The sequence below is a fragment of the Carlito syrichta genome, unplaced genomic scaffold (genome assembly GCF_000164805.1).
Source record: "Carlito syrichta isolate Samal-C Ts95f unplaced genomic scaffold, Tarsius_syrichta-2.0.1 Scaffold306894, whole genome shotgun sequence".
NCBI lineage: Eukaryota > Metazoa > Chordata > Mammalia > Primates > Tarsiidae > Carlito > Carlito syrichta.
In genome coordinates, this window is record NW_007250990.1 from 5679 (window position 1) to 23868 (window position 18190).

An 18190-nucleotide genomic window follows, 5' to 3' on the forward strand; every position below is an offset into this window, starting at 1 on the left:
ACCCCAATTGTCTTTGATAGCTTCCTTTGTTTCTGGTTTTACAGCATGATCCAGGCTCATCTTGTACATTGTTTTTGCCTCTGACCTAGAATCAGTCATTTTCCAAAGAGCTTTGTTTCTTTTTAATGGGAAATGGTATTTAGAGATCACAATCAGGGAAATAGAGGAGTTCATTATTACTAGGATGGTCATGGTATCTAGTATTTTTTTCAGCGGACAAAGCTAGAAATATGTGTGTGTTTGTGTGTGTGTATACTATACAGTATATATATGTGTGTGTGTGTGTGCATGTGTGTGTGTGTATGCACACAGATAAAATGCATGTGAGTTTAAATTAATACTTAAATTCAAGTTTAGGAATACACAATTTTTACTTATTCTTCCTTCCTCTATTCCAAAAATTCTGGTTCCAACGTAATCACTTACTTTTTCCACAAGATAGCTACAGAATAATAATACCAACACTACTACCACCAGCAGAAATATGATTACTGAAAATATTATTTTACCTCTTTTTGACTACATATACCACCTGGGATCTATAATTAAATTTAAATGATTTATATTTACCTGAGATAATTCTTTCTCTCTTTGTGGTCATGCTGCAAAATCAATACACTGTTTGGTTAGTTTCCATTTTGTTCCTGATTTTTAGGGATTGCTTTCTTACCGCAATTTTCTTATTTTAATTTTTCCCTATTCTAATTATGTATGTTACATGGTTCCAGTATAACATCTATAAAATTATATATGGTCAGATAAGCCTAACTTTTATCTCTGTCCCTTCCACTTTAATCCCTTATTTTCCATAGAGGTATCTATTTTTTTTAAAAAAAGCATTTGTTTGTTTTTACTAAAAAACCAATACAGTTATATCTATCCTCTTTAACCTTTAAGTTTCTGTTTATCTCTGTCAGTAAGGTGATTAAGGTTACACTCCTTTTCACATAAAACAAACTGCAAATCAACACCTGATCCTCACTCAGAGCAGCCTGAGTCTTCAAGGTGTTTAATTATATAATTGTTATTGAAACTTATTATTTTAAGTGTCTTTTCATTTGATACTTATAGTATATGCTAGCTGGATGATGATCTGGGCTATATACCTCAGCATACTCTTGAAGAGGAATTAAAGACTAGTAATAACACTTGTCAACTTTTATGCTCTTATTTCCAGTCTACCTTATTCAAGGATATAGATGGCATTATGATGGTTGCATGTGACACAATTGTGATTGAATCTTGGGGTTTTCCCAGGACTTCCTAACCTTGTTTATTTGACATTGTTTTTGGGTGAAGGTCTCAGCAATAAAGACTTGTAGAATTGGAAACGTATGTGTTCCTTGTCCTTCACTTATCATCAATAGGTTTGTTTTTCTAAGGGACATCTTTTATTGTGCCATTAATTTGAAGAGATAAAATATAGGGTCAAAAGAATAGGTATTTTTGTTTGTTTGTAACAATAGTGCATTGAGAACGATTACCCTAGCTGTTAAAATGTAATGACGATAGGGCAAAGTCACAATTAGTATATATTTTTCCATTAAAAATGTGTACATTTGTAAAAATAGCAAAGTGTCCTGTATTAAAAATGTTCATATCCTTTGACCCAGTAATTCTACCTCAAAAATTAATAAAGTATTTATGTATAGGAATGTCCATCACAACTTTATTTAAAATCGGTAATACTGGAAACAACCCAATTTTCCAACTGGGGAATACACTTAAATGATTTATAGTTCATCCACATAATGTTCTCCACAAATTTATTTTTTTCAAGTAATATTTAATGCATGAGAAAATGTTTATGATAGAATTCTTAGTAAAAAGAGAGGGAAAACGAAACCACACTTTATGTATGTATGTACATGTATATATATGTGTGTGTGTGTGTTTGTATATATACTGATTGCAATTTTTGAAAATAGACTTAAAAGTAGTATTATACTAAATATGTAATATAAACTTAACAGAACTAAAAATATACATTAGTGTGACGGTTTCTGAAAGAACTAGAAATTGACCTTCCATATCCATATGACCCAGCAATTCCCCTATTGGGAATATACCTGGAGGAACTCAAATCATTCTACAAAAAAGATACCTGCACAAATATGTTTGTTGCAGCTCTATTCACAATAGCAAAAACATGGAACCAATTATGTTTCCCATTGAAGCTGGACTGGATAAAAAATGTGGTACATATACACAATGGAATATTATGCAGCCATAAAGAAAGACAAACATATGGACTTTGCAGTAACATGAATGGATTTGGAGTCGATCATACTCAGTAATCTATCACAGAAACAAAGAACAGAGTACCATATGTTCTCACTCATAAACAGACCTTGAACAATTATAATGCTATAAGAAAGCAATTGACAATAGTGAGAAACTGCCAGGGGAGGGGGAGTGGGATTGGCAGTTGAGGGAAACTGCTAGGGGAGGGAGGGCATACCTCGTCAACAAGGGTATTTGCATAATCAATGTTTGTATACCTAACCCTGAATTGTACCCCACATCTTTATAATAAAAAAGAAAAAATATGTATTAAAGTGGATGATATAAAAGTAAACATTAAAAAGTCCTAATAGTTTACATTTACTCTTAAATGGGTTGATAGGTTGTCACATGTGCTCTCTGGGGTACAATAATCCTACTTTAAGACTAAACTTAGTGAACTCTGAGGCCCCAGGTCAGTCAGGAAAAATTTCTTTTATGTTTTGAGGATTAAGCAAGCATTTAAAAATTGTTTTTCTTTCTTGAATCTATTTCAGAGAGAATTAAATTATCTGTTCTTCTTTTCTCAAGGTATGGAATTTTTCATGGTCATATAACTCATGACAAACAATATTTGCCAAATGTGTATCTGACAAAGGCCTAACATCTACAAGGAACTCAAACATGCCAAAAGGAAAAAAACAAACAGCCCCATGCAAAAGTGGGCAAAAGATATGAATAGACACTTCTCAAAGAAGATATACGGGCAGCCAACAGACAAATGAAAAAGTACTCAGCCTCACTAATCATCAGAGAATGCAAATCAAAACCATATTGAGATACCACCTAACCCCTGTAGGAATGGCCATCATTAATAAAACAAACAAGAGATGCTGGCGAGGATGTGGAGAAAAAGGAACGCTTTTACACTGTTGGTGGGAATGCAAACTAGTGCAACCTCTTTGGAAGATAGTGTGGCGATTTCTGAAAGAACTAGAAATTGACCTTCCATATAACCCAGTAATCCCCCTATTGGGAATATACCCAGAGGAACTCAAGTCATTCTGCCATAAAGATACTTGCACACGCATGTTTGCTGCAGCTGTATTCACAATAGCAAAAACATGGCACCAACCCTGCTGCCCATTGAAGCTGGACTGGATAAAAAAAAGTGGCACATATACATGATGGAATATTATGCAGCCATAAAGAAGGAAAAATTATGAACTTTTCAGCAACTTAGATGGAGGGATGGGATTGGCAGTTGCGGGAAACAGTTTCCCACTACTCACTACCACCAATCTTGGCCCCTCCTCCTTCTTCCCCCACTGCAGTGTCCCACTACTGCCAATCCCTTTCTTTCTTTTTTTTTTTTTTTCGAGTTGGAGTCTCACTCTGTCGCCCAGACTGGAGTGCAGTGGCCACTCCCGGCCACCGCAGCCTCGACCTGCTGGGCTCCGGCGATGCTTCTGCCTCAGCCTTCCCAGTAGCTGGAATTACAGGCATGCGCTACCACGCCCGGCTGATTTTTTGATTTATTGTAGAGATGAGGTCTCACTGCCCAGGCGGGTCTCGAACCCACGGACTCAGGCAATCCACTCACCTCAGCCTCCCAAAGGTGCGGGATTACAGGCTGAGCCACCGAGCCCTCCAATTCCTTTCTTATAGTGTTATGATAATTATCAAGGTCTGCTTATGAGTGAGAACATGTGGTACTCAGTTCTTTGTTTCTGTGATAGATCACTCAGTATTATAGACTCTAAGTCCATCCAAGTTGCTGCAAAATTCATAATTTTGTCCTTTATATTTGCCCACGTTTTTTTTGTTTTTCTGAGTTGGAGTCTCATTCAGTTGCCCAGGCTGGAGTGCAGCGGCTGCTCCTGGCCACCACAGTCTCGACCTGCTGGGCTCCGGCGATCCTTCCGCCTCAGCCTTCCAAGTAGCTGGAATTACAGGCATGCGCTACCACGCCTGGCTAATTTTTTGATTTATTATAGAGATGAGGTCTCGCCAAGTTGCCCATGCAGGTCTGGAACCTGCGGGCTCAGGTTATCCACTCACCTCGGCCTTCCAAAGCACGGGATTACAGGCTGAGCCACTGAGCCCGGTCTATTTGCCCACTTTTTAATAGGATTTTTTTTTTTTTTCTTTTCACATCAGTTGACTTCTGTGTAGATCCTGGTTATTAGGCTTTTGTCAGATGCATAATTTGCAAGTATTTATTCTCATTCTGTGGGTTGTCTTTTTACTCTCTTTATGGTTTCTTTTGCTGTTTCAGTTTAATGAGGTCCCACCTGCCTATCTTAGCTTTTGCATTATTCACTTTTGGAGACTTGGTCATTAATTCATTGCCTACTCTAATGTTTAGAAGGGTGTTTCCTACATTTTCTTGTAGGATTCTTATAGTTTGAAGTTTTACATTTAGGTCCTTGATTCATTTTGAGTTGATTTTTGTATATGGTGATACATAGGGGTCTAGTTTCATTCTTCTGCATGTGGTTAGCCAATTTTCCCAGCACCATTTGCTTAATATAGTCTTCTTTCCCCAATGATTGCTACTGGTGACTTTGTCAAAGATTAGTTCATTGAGAGACTCTGTTTTTGCTTCCAGAATCTCTGTCCAGTTCCATTGGTCTATGGTTTTATTCCTGTATCAATACCATGCTGTCTTGGTTATGGTAGCCTTGTAATAAAGTTTAAAGTCTGGAAGTGTGATATCTCCCACTTTGTTCCTTTTGTTGAGGATTGTTTTGACTATTCGTGCTGTTTTTTGTTTCCATGTGAATTTCTGTATTGTTTCCAGGTCTGTGCAAAATGATGTATTAATAATAGAGAGGCTTAATATTAAAACACACTAGGGATTTAATCGTTCCTTTTCTTTAACAGATATTCATTGAGCACCTATTGTGTGTCACACATTCTTCTAAGCTCACTGGGGATACAGCAGAGAACAAAAATCACAAAGTTTCTGCCCTCATAGAGTTTACATTCTAGCGGGGGAGACATTATGTTATAGACAGATAGCGAGAAAGGAGCCACCAATACGCAGAGGGTCAAATTGTGAGCCACCAATACGCAGAGGGTCAAATTGTGATGCCAGTGACTGAGAGTGGACTAGTGTCCAAGGAATTCTTGGCTCCGAACAGAGTGAGTAGTGGGTTTTTACAGGTAAACATTACATAAGCCATACAGTTTGATTGATATTTCTTGGCAATACATTTGATCAGTAAGGGGTACAGATGGTTACAGAATTAATGCAACTAGGGAGTTTCCAACCACCAAAAGGTACAGGAATGTGGGTGTGTGGGATGATTACGGGAAGGTTACATAAGGGGGTTATTCCTAGGTTAATATGGAAGATCTGTTACAAAATGGAGTTATTTATGTCAAGCAAGCTATTACAGGTTATTATATGTTTTTCAGACTAGATACTTCATTCCTTCCTTTTAGTTATTTATGAGTCAATGCACTGAATCATCTGTCATAAGTATATTATTATGCTGAGGTCTTATATACATAAGTTTCACAGAACTGATTCATTGTTTGACAAAATGGATAATTCAATTTATTCTGCAGGACCTGATAAGGAGACCAAGGAGAAGTATGACGGGTCCAACTAGGTTAGTAACAAGGGTAGTTAACTATGAGTTCTAATTAAACAGGGTCTGGAACCAGGATTTATTAGTTTCTTTTTCTTTTTGTTGTTTGTTTACATTTTCATTGACCTTTTGAAGAGTATTTTTAATAACCCCTGATTTGTTGGTATAATAGCAACAAGCCTCTCCACAGCTACACAGAGTTCTCCTTGGGATAGGAAAAGTAAGTCTAGGCCTTTACGATTTTGAAGGACAACCTTAGCCAGGGATTTTACCTCATTGTGGAGTTGGTCTATGGTAAATTGTAGATTTCCCAGGTCAGCATTAATTTCTTGGGCAAGGTTAGATAGACCCAGTTTTCCATGAACAAGAGCAGTGGTGCCGAGTGTAGCCGTTCCCGCTATACTTAGTCCAATTAAGGCAGGTACTACCAAGGGAACAGCACGTTTTGAACGAGTAATTGGAAGACCAGGGGGATTGAGTAGAAGAGCTTTTTTGGGACCGTTATAAACATAAACTTGAGGAAGCACATGAACAGTGATATATAAGGTAGGCTGATTAAACCTTTTGATAGTAGCACACTTGGTAAGGCCTGTGGGACTGGCCAACCAGGTACTGTCAGGAGCCATGTAGGCCATGGATTTAGTCATAGTTGCGATGAGAGACAAGTTACAAATATCAGAGAAAGGAGACGTTGTTAGATTGTAACCTGGAGTTATGAAACAGGAGGCTTTACCAGTTTCATCTCCTAGAGTAATGTGAATCATTTCTGGAGTGCAGTTAGTTTTTCAGATGATAGGAGTTTCAACTCCTATGCCCACATAGTAAGGGGGTTATGGCTTTAAGCAAAGCCAACAATCTGAGGCCAACTGGGACATTGTGACATTAAGCAGATGGTGTATATTAGTTAACATAGGAAAAAGACTAGGGTGTTGGTGGGCCAGTTTTGGAAGTGGTAAAGATGAACTCTGGAGCTGTTGGAGTGAACCTGGGGTAGTGGCTTGGCTGGCAGAAGGCAGAGGCAGAGGCAGAGGTTGGTGGTAACCAAATAAAGGATTTTTCAGTTTTGCCAAGGGCCCTATTGCTTTGGCCACGGCTTTTTAGACAAATTAGTTATTAGGCCCCCCACTATAAGTTGCAATGGTGACACATATCCAGTCTGGGCAAAAGAAGTTGTTTTCCTGATTACAACTGCGGTCAGTGGGATTACTGGGGCAGAGGTAAAAGTTTACGTTCCTTACATAATTGGGAGTTGCCCACTATGTACATGATTCAGTGTAGTGAGGGTTTTGTCTATCATACAGGTTTCCAGATAGACATTCTTTTTCCTATTTGTAGCAGGTCAGGAAGGTTTACCTTAAACTGGACCAGAGGTGAACCATGGGTCCAGTTATGGATAGCTAGGACCTTTCCTGTTGTGAAAGATGTTAGGGAGAAAGAGCACAGGGTGTCTTTAGATAAACTAAGTTAAACTTGTGAGCATAGCATTAACATTAAATGTGGGACTTTTTGCCACATTTTCAATCTGCAAGAGCTACAGTAAGCAGTTCTATGCCAAAACTCAAAACAAGTGGGATTTCAAAAACAAGAGGTAAAGGATGCATTTAAAATGAAATTAGCAACCAATCTGTTTGATTTTCACAGTTTAGATGTATGTTGAAAGTTGACCTTGAGAGGGTTCCTGGAGTCCTTCATTGCAGTTCAGTTGGCTGAATGGTGACTGTTTTCCCTTGTTGAATGAGGGAGTGGATATTTGGGGTCCCTTGCCACTGCAGCACAGTTGATGACATGAACTGGTGGAGTTAGGTCAGTTTCCCTGGCCCTTTTGACTTGGGTGTGGTGAATCCAGGCAGGCATTCTATTGACTTTGATTGCTGTTGGAGTGGTGAGGATGACGAGAAATGGTTCCTTTCGGGCATGAGTTAGTCCTTCTTTCCGGAAATTTTTTATGAAAACCAGGATGTCAGGCTGGAATGGATGACAAGGCATGGAGGACAGAGTGGGCAAGATAGCATGAACACTGGAGTGTACAGTTGCCCAGACCTGTTGTAGAGACTGGAGATACTTTAACAGAGACTAGTTGGTAATTTTTTTAAGGAAGGGATACATTGGAATGGGTTAATATGGATTGTACTTGAGCAGTCTGAGTTTCTAAAAAGACAAAGTTGACAAAGGTTTTTTTTATATTGTGGTAAGGTTTAGGAGCGAAATAAAAATGGCTTCTTGCTTTTGGTCTGTCCTTTTATTTCCCATTTTTGCTCTTAGAAATATTTTTATGATTTTGGGAACTGGGGCAAAGATTAATCTTCTGTAACTTCTTCCTGTTGAAGTGGTCGTAGAGATGTCCCCTACCTATTTATTTCCAAGGGCACACATAGGAAACAGTGGGACTTTAACTGAAAATCATTTGGATTTAGTAAAATATGAAGCGAGAGCACAGGCAAAAATTATTAGGCAAACAATGATGAAAAAGGCCATTGTTCCAAAAACAATGCTGGAAAAGTGAAAGTAATTCTGTCTGAAGTCTTTGATTTATTAATGTAAGTTGAAATATTTTTTGTAAATTATCTATAGTAGTACTTTAATAAGGAAATACAGTCTATTTTTTCTTTAAATAACCAGTTATTTTATTATAGACAAAAATGTATTATATAAACATGTTAATATGCTGTCTATAAGTAATTTTATTAGTTTTTTTAAAGTTAGTATGGCAGTGACTGCTAGGTTCTGAAGGCAAGACGGCCACCTTTTTTTTTGCATTGTCCAATTGTTTGGATGAGAATGTTACTGTCTTTATATCAGTACTGTATTTTTGTCCTTGGGCTGGACTGTGCTTTTGTCCTAGCAGCCCCAAGCCTATTTTTCCCCCCTCTGATGTGCAGAGGACAAAATTTTTTTGGATAAAGCTATATGACTTCAACATGGGTGGCCAGAACCAAAAGGCTGGCAACTGTGTTAAATTAAAAATTAATTTGGGTTCCAGCACCCTGGTTTACCTGGGGGGTTGTTGGGGCGATGGTGAACCAGTGCCAAGCAGTTTAGCAGGTTTGCAGGTCTCCATAGGTGGCCATTATTTGTGAGCCAAGTGTTGTCTCCTCTCTTCAGAAGCCACTGCTTCCCAATGGCTTATTGACCTGTACAGTGGACAAGGTCTAGGAGGTTAGGCCTTTTGGGGGCAACTATGTTTCTAGTGCCCCCACAGGCTGTATCCATGAGCAATGGACACCATACCAGGTCTTTGATGGGCACTTGGAGGTTTTTTTTTTTTTTTTTTTGAGTTGGAGTCTCATTCTGTCACCCAGACTGGAGTGCAGTGGCCGCTCCTGGCCACCGCAGCCTTGACCTGCTGGGCTCTGGTGATCCTTCCGCCTCAGCCTTCCAATTAGCTAGAACTACAGGCGTACACTACTACGCCCGGCTAATTTTTTGATTTATTATAGAAATGAGGTCTCGCCAAGTTGCCCAGGCGGGTCTCAAACCTGCGGGCTCAGACAATCCACTCACCTCGGCCTCCCAAGGCGCAGGATTACAGGCTGAGCCACCAAGCCCGGCTGCACTTGGAATTTTGGTTGCTAATTGCGACTGCCAATTGGAGGGCCTCTTTGGCCCTCTGGTTCTGCTGCCCTCTGTGCTGACACTGTTTTGTTTTGGTTAAAAAAACTTAAAAGCTTATATTTTTTAATAGGTTATACATAACCTATTAAAAAATATAATGCAAGGCCCTTTAGAGTAAACAGGCCACACTGATGTGTAATTATCTGTCCCTACTTATAATTATGAACAGCCAAAGTTGTTAAGAACCTTTAAAAATTAATAAATTGTAGTTTCAGTTGCAAGGCACAAATTGTCCACACCTTATAACTAGAACTACAATGCAATACAGCAACTAGGTGAGAGTGATCTGTTCTCATTTTTACTGTGCTCACATAGAGTACTGAGTACCTTATTTATCTGGCAGATGTACTAGGCGTAGGCCAGTTTTTTAAACCTTATCATGTTATGGAAGGTGTTTAGTATTTAAAACTTTACCTGTTTTATAAGAGGGTGCTAATTAGGCACAACAGGTGATTTATTCTTTTGTTTATAAAATACAACTTTAGCAAGCCTGATATAACAAATAGTGGTGTTATTTAACATTATTGTGTTAACACATGGTAAAGTTGGAAATAAAATTTATTAGAGCACTTGCAAGTTTGGGTAGAAAAACAAATTAAAATTACAATGATCTGTTAGTGATTACAAATGGCTGTTAGCAAATTTGCACTGTCTTTTAAGTCATAACAGTAGTTAGAACAGGAGGAAAAAATTATAGCTAACTTGATTATATACCAAGATTTTTTGTTATAAATCTCCTTTTGTAATTCTTATTTTGATTTTTATATACCATTGACCATGACATGCTTGGATGCTGTTGTTCCTGTATTTTTTTCATATTATAGCTCCTTTTTTTAATTGGAAGTAACTCAGACACTTAATGGATTTTAAAATAATTTTGAGATTTTTAAAATCACATGAAGAATTTACCCATAAGCATTGTCTTATTCATTTTAAAAATTTATTTATAGCAGCTTACTTAATTACTTAGGAAAACTATTTCCTGGCCAATCAGTTTTTAGCATTTTACTGATAATTCAATTAGTCATACTTAAAGCACTTACATAAATAGAAATTATTCTAGTCTTGGCTAGGCTTGCAATTTTATAACGTTTGACGAAATGTATGTTGACAGTTTTAAAGAAATATTTTTATTTTATTTACTAAAGATTATTAAAGTCACATGAAGTTGGAAAATATTTTATGAGTACTCATTTACTTAAAAGCCAATTTGGTAGCATGCTGGACAAAACATATAACATGTATACATGCAAACATAATTAAACAAATCTAGATTTAATAACTTTAAAAAAAATTTCAGCCACGAAACAGCAGCAAGTTTATTATTATTATTATATTATTGTTAAGATATTCAAATTTAAATTATATTTCTGACAAAATTGGAACCAGCTTGCATGGCTAAATTTTGTCCCAATAGGTAGTTCAATAAAAGCTGTGCAGTTTTAAATGATGTTTACATTTTTAGTTAGAATTGGATGAACTGTATAAGCAATGCCAATGGAAAAGGGAGAAAAAAGACAAAAACAAACTTAGAGAAAACTGAAAAAATTAAAATCAGGGCTCTGAAACCAGAAAACAGAATTATGGCCATAAACAGAACAAACAAAACAAATTTAACCCGAGTAACATGAACATCCAGAGACCCTGTAAAGGGTCATCCGATATTACCAATTGATTTCGCAGAAGATCCAGAGTTTGCCCTTTGAGAGATGTACTCCGTAATTCTCTGTGAACCTGACAGAGAAGTTTTTTAACATACAGTCCTGGGGACTTGTAGGCTTGGAGGCCTTAGACCCTATGTTGTTAAAAAACAGTAAATCACAGGAGGCTCCTGATGAGATGCAGACCTTCAATTACAAAGAGATAAGCAAAAGCTAACAAAAGTTTATAGCCTAGCCGGCTCGGTGGCTCAGCCTGTAATCCCGTGCTTTGGGAGGCTGAGGTGAGTGGATTGCCTGAGCCCGTGGGTTCGAGACCCGCTTGGGGAACTTGGTGAGACCTCATCTCTACAATAAAATCAAAAAATCAGCTGGGCGTGGTAGCGCGTGCCTGTAATTCCGGCTACTCGGAAGGCCGAGGCGGAAGGATCGCCGGAGCCCAGCAGGTCGAGGCTGCGGGGGCCGGGAGCGGCCGCTGCACTCCAGTCTGGGTGACAGAGTGAGATTTCAACTCAAAAAAAAAAAAAGTTTATAGCCTAAATGTCAATCTTTAGGTGTAGAAGAAGCAAGCTCTGTAGCAAAGAGCACAGCAAGGACACAAAGAACGGAAAGGAGCCAATGTCATAAGCTATCAGAAGTTAAAGCGGGTACCCAAAAAGAAACCAAATTAGAAGCAATTAGAAGTCAAAGCAGGTACCCAAAAGAAACCAAATCATAAGCAATCAGAAGTTAAAGCAGGTACCCAAACAGAAACCAAATACTAAACTGAGACACTGCAAACAGAAACCAGATACTAAACTGAGACACTGTTCTACCAACATCTTGGGTTGACGAACAGAGTCTAAGGAGTGGCCTCGTCAGGCTCCGTCCTCCTTAACAGAGTTGTGGCCACATATGGATTAAAAGATTAAGCAGATTCTTACCTCCTAGGAGAACACAGATGGACTCAGGAATTTTTGAGGTGGGAGGAAATCATTGGTCACTCCTTCTCCCTCCCAGGCAGATGAGAAGTTATGGGGCCCTGGAACAACTCAGGGGTGCCTCCCCTATAACTCCTCCACCAAACTGGGGAGAGATGGAGCAAGGCCACCTCCTGAGGTTGGCGACTATCTCGCTGGGGCCTTCAAATGTTATAGCCAGATAGCGAGAAAGAAGCCACCACCAAGCAGAGAGGTGGAATTGTGAGTCCTTTATTGACACTGGTGACCAAGAGCCGACTAGTGTTCAAAGAACTCTCGGCCCCGAATAGAGTGAGTAGTGCATTTTTAAAGGTAATCAATATATTGTAAATTTCTTCACACCTTTGTCTTAATTCTTTCATCATCTCATCCCTTAAATCTTCCAGAAGACTGCTGAGTGCTGTCTCTGTTTCTCATCTTCCTCCTGCAAGCCACCTTGTGCTTTAGGAGGTTACATCTGAGTGTGGAGCCCTGGCTGAAGGGAAGAAGGGAACCATATGGGCACCCAGACTGAGTATTATCTTGATGGCAGTTGGATTTGACTTCTGATTGTGTTACTCCTTTCAGTAACCCTCAAAATTTCTCAAATTTAAGGGGGCCTAAGAATTAATTTATGGGCAGTACACAATTTATCATTTGTTATGGGCAATAAACTACTTGTTATGAGCAATTTAATAGATTTTTCAAAATCGATTTTTATTATATGCAATTTTTGCTTTATATGCTGAGTTTTAGTGACTAAATACCAAGTAATACTCCTCTGTAGGCCTAAAAGTATTATTATGGCATGAAGTGCTGAAGATGGTAAGGTGGGGGGAAAAGAAATGCTTAAGAGACTTGAATTTGATTTCTTTTTTCTTTTTGTTTGTTTGTTTCTTTATTTACTAATGTTCCCACCTAACCTCTGGTTTCTTTTGGCAGAAAATTTAGTAAACACAGAGAAAAACAAAGTAGAAAAACAATCAACATTGACTTTGCTACCCCAGAGATGATTACTATTAATATTTTAATGCATATTCTTTCAGACTTATTTAATTAATAAAATAGGATAATAATGTACATATTCTATAACCTGCTTGATAAGCTGTATTGGGTTACAAATCTTGTGTGCCATCTCAGGTTTCTTTGACTGCTTCCTTATTTTTACCCACTTGGTTGATGTCCCTTCTGCACTGGGCTACTCCTCCACATTCAGACTCAGAGGAAACACTGTGGGGGTGTGTGAACTGTCTTTCTGAGCAACTGCCGAGGGGCCAGTTGATATTATTTGGAAAAGTGTGAGAAAACTTTGGCCAGTGGGAAATAAGAGGTAAGTAGGAGCTAGTCAGATAGATTTTTTTCTCCTTTTTCTGTCACTTGGAGTGCTATGAAGTACAAGTACTCTGAGCAAAGCTTCTGGAGAAATTCTGTGTGCTGAATGAACATAACTGCTGAGTGGTCTTCTGTGTCTCTTAATGGCTTCTTGTGAAGCAGTAATCATGACACATAATGTATAACATGGCATACTTTGCATCTCTCTTTACCTTATTTCTCCTTTCATTCCTCACATCACTGCTGTAAGTTTGTGCCACTCAAATAAATTTTAGCATCTTAAGCTTTGTGTTAGGTTCTGCTTTCTATATGACCTGGGACAAAATGGCATAAACTTAACTATATGTTGTGTAGATTTTCTTATTATCATAAAATAATTTTTAGCATTTCACAGATTATCTTTATTAAGTATTATTATTTTAATAACAAAACAGATGATAAGTTATGGTGAAATGTGCAGACCTTAAATGTACAGTTCAGTGACTATATAGTCAGTTGTATACACATGTATGACCAACATCTAAACCAGTTATAGAATATCTCTATCACTCCCCATCATGGAGTATTATTCATGAATAGACTGGCATTCTTCCTGCTAAGAATTCAGTGCTGAAACTGAGGTTTTAGAGTTGTAGCAGAAAGTACAATGAACTATGAATACTGAGACATGGGTTCAAATCCGATTTTCATAAAAATTAGCTAGGTGACTTTGGGAGAGTCATCAAAATGCTTTGACTCTCTTTCATTAATGTCAAATGAAAGGGTCTGGTTGAATATCTCTTACTGTTCCTTTATGTTAACATTCCAAACCTCAACTGTTCTTTGGGAAGCCTCTTTTCTCCGTTCCTCATGAGCAAAGTAATTGGGGTCTTCTTTAAGCAACACTTTTGCTCCAGGGGTCACTATCAAGAGCCAGTTCAGTTACCTTATATGAGATGAGAACAGCAACTCTATGTTTTGTGTTCTATCCAATGCTTAGGTGACATGTGGTGTGGCCTTCCTCAGGATGTTTGAGGGATTTCCTTCACACTTCTATCTTCCTGTTATCTCAGTTAAATGACAGCAGCATGTCATAATAATCAACAGAAGTCATCCTTGGGCCACAGCAAGGTCAAGTGCCACTTTGGCCCTTCTCAAACTTTCCACTCAGGTTGTGACCATTATAGTAAGAGTCCATTTGGGAATGAAGTATTGAATCACTGTGTTTTTCTTTGATGAATAAGACAGAGCTCACCCAAGATGATAAGAATAGTTTTTGTGCAGGTCCATCACATAGGGATGTGTGCTTACACACTGCACAAAGGTGTTCAGAGCAAGAGGACTTACCATGTGACCTAGTGGTGACCCTGGTTTGTTGGAACTCCCTTTCCCAAGTACATTCATGCATTTTTTGATGAGATCACACACACTTTTCATTTTATTTATAGCTAAGTTATAAAAAAACTGTGTAGTTTTCCATTCAATAATTTTTTTGTAGGATTGCTAGGTGGAACACTTGGGACTTGGCAGCAGTTTTATATTTGCTTGGCCTGTCTCATGAAAATTGATTAGAGTCTTATTCATGTTCTCTCAAAGAATAAATTATTAGTTAGCCATTTAAGTGCATATTTTAGTATTTAATATGGGTAGGACATTTCTACTATAATTTGGTTTGGAATGATTCATACTAGCTGAAAAATTTTTAATAATATTCACTTATGAATACCTAATTTGTCATTTTTTAAGTGTTCCCAGGGAATCATAGGCATTCATGGGATTTATTATTAGCTGCTTCTTATCTTCATGTCTTGGTTTCTGAACTATTTTTGATTAAGGTAGAAACACTGGAATGCATAATCTCCAATAATTTGATCTTGAGGAAGTGATAATAACATTTACTTAAGTAAACTTCTATGGGAGAACAAAACAGATAATGAGTACTTTCAACATATACCTTAAAAATCCACTTTCTCTTTAAGTTTTATTAATGCTATCTGTACTTGGTTTATAAAAATTCATTGATGCCCTTAGGAAGAAGACCTATGCTAACCCCTTTTTGGATAACTATTTTTATTTTGTGTACTTTACTTGATTTCTTGGTGACTATTATTGTCTTCTTCATATGTTCTAGGTAATTTTTTCAGTACATGGAAAATTTTGCTCTGTTCTAGTTAAGCTTTAAAGACCTCAGTCAATTTACAAGATAATGGCATAAGCTAAGTGGAAAGTCTTTGACCAGAACCCAAAGGAAGTTAACCAGGCTGCAACTTATATAAGCTACAAACGTGGCCTCTTTCTTGTCTGGGCAACAAGACATATTCTCTTTTTCTTTGTCAAACATGGAGATTAGAAAGGGAAGGAAGTGCATTGTTCTGATTGATTGTATTCTTGTTCTCAAATATTAGCTTCTTTCCTGACGAGATGTTTATACATCCTTGCCTGTTGCCACGTGAGTTGCTATGCCTCTTTGAAGGCATAGCAAATACTAGATTGACTCTGGGATTGATGTGTAATACAATTTAGCCAATGGAATGTGAGTGGATGTTATGTATGCCACCCCTGAGCATCACAGCCTTCCACTATCACTCTTGCTTTTCCTATCTGCCATGAAAATGGCATGTTCCAAATAGAGACTTCTTCCTCAATCAGAATCTCAGAATTAAAACACATGGAATTGCAACAACAGACCTGCAGGTGCCAACACATGATATTAACACGAAATAAACGTTATAATTCACTGAGCTTTTTTTTTTTTGCAGCAAAGCTGACTAATTTCACTTGCCTTCTCAAAGTGTGAAGATGGGCTTTGTGGTATTCTAGGATAGGAAGTAGTACTCTTATTTACACATTTTGCAATGTGAATTCAAAACTGTAAGGAACCTCTTTCTGTGCCAGGCAAACCATGGCTCATTTTCTCAAGAAGCATTCGAAATGGGTAGCAGCTCCAAAACATCGGATGCTGGATAAATTGACCAGTGTGTTTGATCTTTGTTCATCTACTGGTCCCCACAAACTGAGAGAGTATCTCACTTTCATCATTTTCCTAAGAAACCGACTTAAGCATGCTCTGACTGTAGATGAAGTAAAGATCTGCATATAGTGATTCATTAAGATCCATGGGAAAATCCAAACTGATATAACCTATCCTACTGGTTTTACGGTGTCATCAACATTGACAAGACTGGAGAGAATTTCTGCCTGATCTATAAAACCAAGGATCACGTTGCTGTTCATCATATGACACCTGAAAAGGCTAAGTACAAGTTGTTCAATATGAGAAAAATCTTTGTGGACACAAAAGGAATCCCTCATCTGGTGACTCATGATGCTTGCACCATCCACTACCCTGATTCCCTCATCAAGGTGAATGACACCATTCAGAGACTGTCAAGATTACCGATTTCATCAAGTTCGACACTGATAATCTGTGTATGGTGACTGGAGGTGCTAACCTGGGAAGAATCGGTATGACCACCAACAGAGAAAGAACCCCGGATCTTTTGATATGGTTTATGTAAAACATGCCAACAGCAACAACTTTGTCACTCTCCAACACATTTTTTTTTTGTTGGCAAAGGCAACAGATCATGGATTTCTCTTCCTAGAGGAAAAGGTATCTGCCTCACCACTGCTGAAGACAGAGATAAAAGACTGGCAGCCAAACAGAGCAGGGGATGAAATGGTTTCTAGGTGACATGCTAGAAAGATCTTTGTACAAACTCATCACAGTTTGAAAAAAAACTATAAGGAACTTGATATTGTTTATACTTGTGGTTTTTAACTTTTTGACCACAACCCACAGTAAGAAATGAATTTTACATTATAACTCAGTATACTTAAACATGTATGCTCATATATGTGTGTATAGACATAGTATATATGGAAACAAATATACATATTACATATATAAATAGCTGTTTATATGGAAACAAGCTTCAGGAAATAATTCTTACTCATTTGCATTACAATATTTTAAAATTTTTCTATTTTCATTTATTTCCTTTTGACATGCTAAATCAATTTTACAATTCACTAATGGGTCTTAATCAGCAGCTCCAAAAACACTGATTAAGAGAAAACATTTCCTTATAAAATGATGAGGAAACAGAGAGAGAGAGAGAGAGTATACTTAAAGTGACACTGCTATTATTTAGAACTTGGCATAATTTAGATTCACTTGTACTATTCGCGAACTCAAAATACTATCTGTTTAAAAGGGAAGAATGGAGGCCACTCAGATACGATGTAAGAGAATTAGAGCTCGTCACTGCTTTGCACTGGCAGTTGATACACGAGCATTAAAATTAGCAGATGACAAAATCAATGTCAAAAGATATGTGTGTAAAAAACACCTGTAGCTTCTTCTGTATAGCCAAACTGTGATGAGTTTAATCACACACTTGGTGGACTGATTCCATTTTCTATTACTGAACACAAAACTCGACTTTGTTCTTAATGTTTGTCTTAGCTCTGGCTATTATAGCAAAATACCATAACCTGGTGGATTAAACAACAAACATTTATTTCTCACAGTTCTGGAAGCTGAGAAGTTCAAGATCAAGGCCAGCAGATTTGGTGTTTGGTGAGTACCCTCTTCCTGGTTTGCAATCCACAAACTTCTTACTATATCCTAACATGATAATGAGAACATCTTTCACTTGTCTTTTTATTAGGTCACTAATCTCATCATGATGGCTCTACCCTCATGACTTAATTACCTCCTCAAGACCCTCGCTTCCAAATACTATCACATTGGGGATTAGGGCTTCAACATGTAATTTGTTGGGTGGGGGAAACACATTCAGTCCATAGCAATGTAGATGGAAAATATAATTATGTTTCAACACAA

At 37.8% G+C, this 18190-nt stretch overlaps 1 pseudogene; it reads left to right on the top strand.

Annotated features, from left to right (window-relative positions):
• Window positions 1-16243: 16243 nt before the first annotated feature.
• On the top strand, window positions 16244-17019 carry LOC103265872 (annotated as a pseudogene).
• The last annotated feature ends 1171 nt before the right edge of the window (window positions 17020-18190 follow it).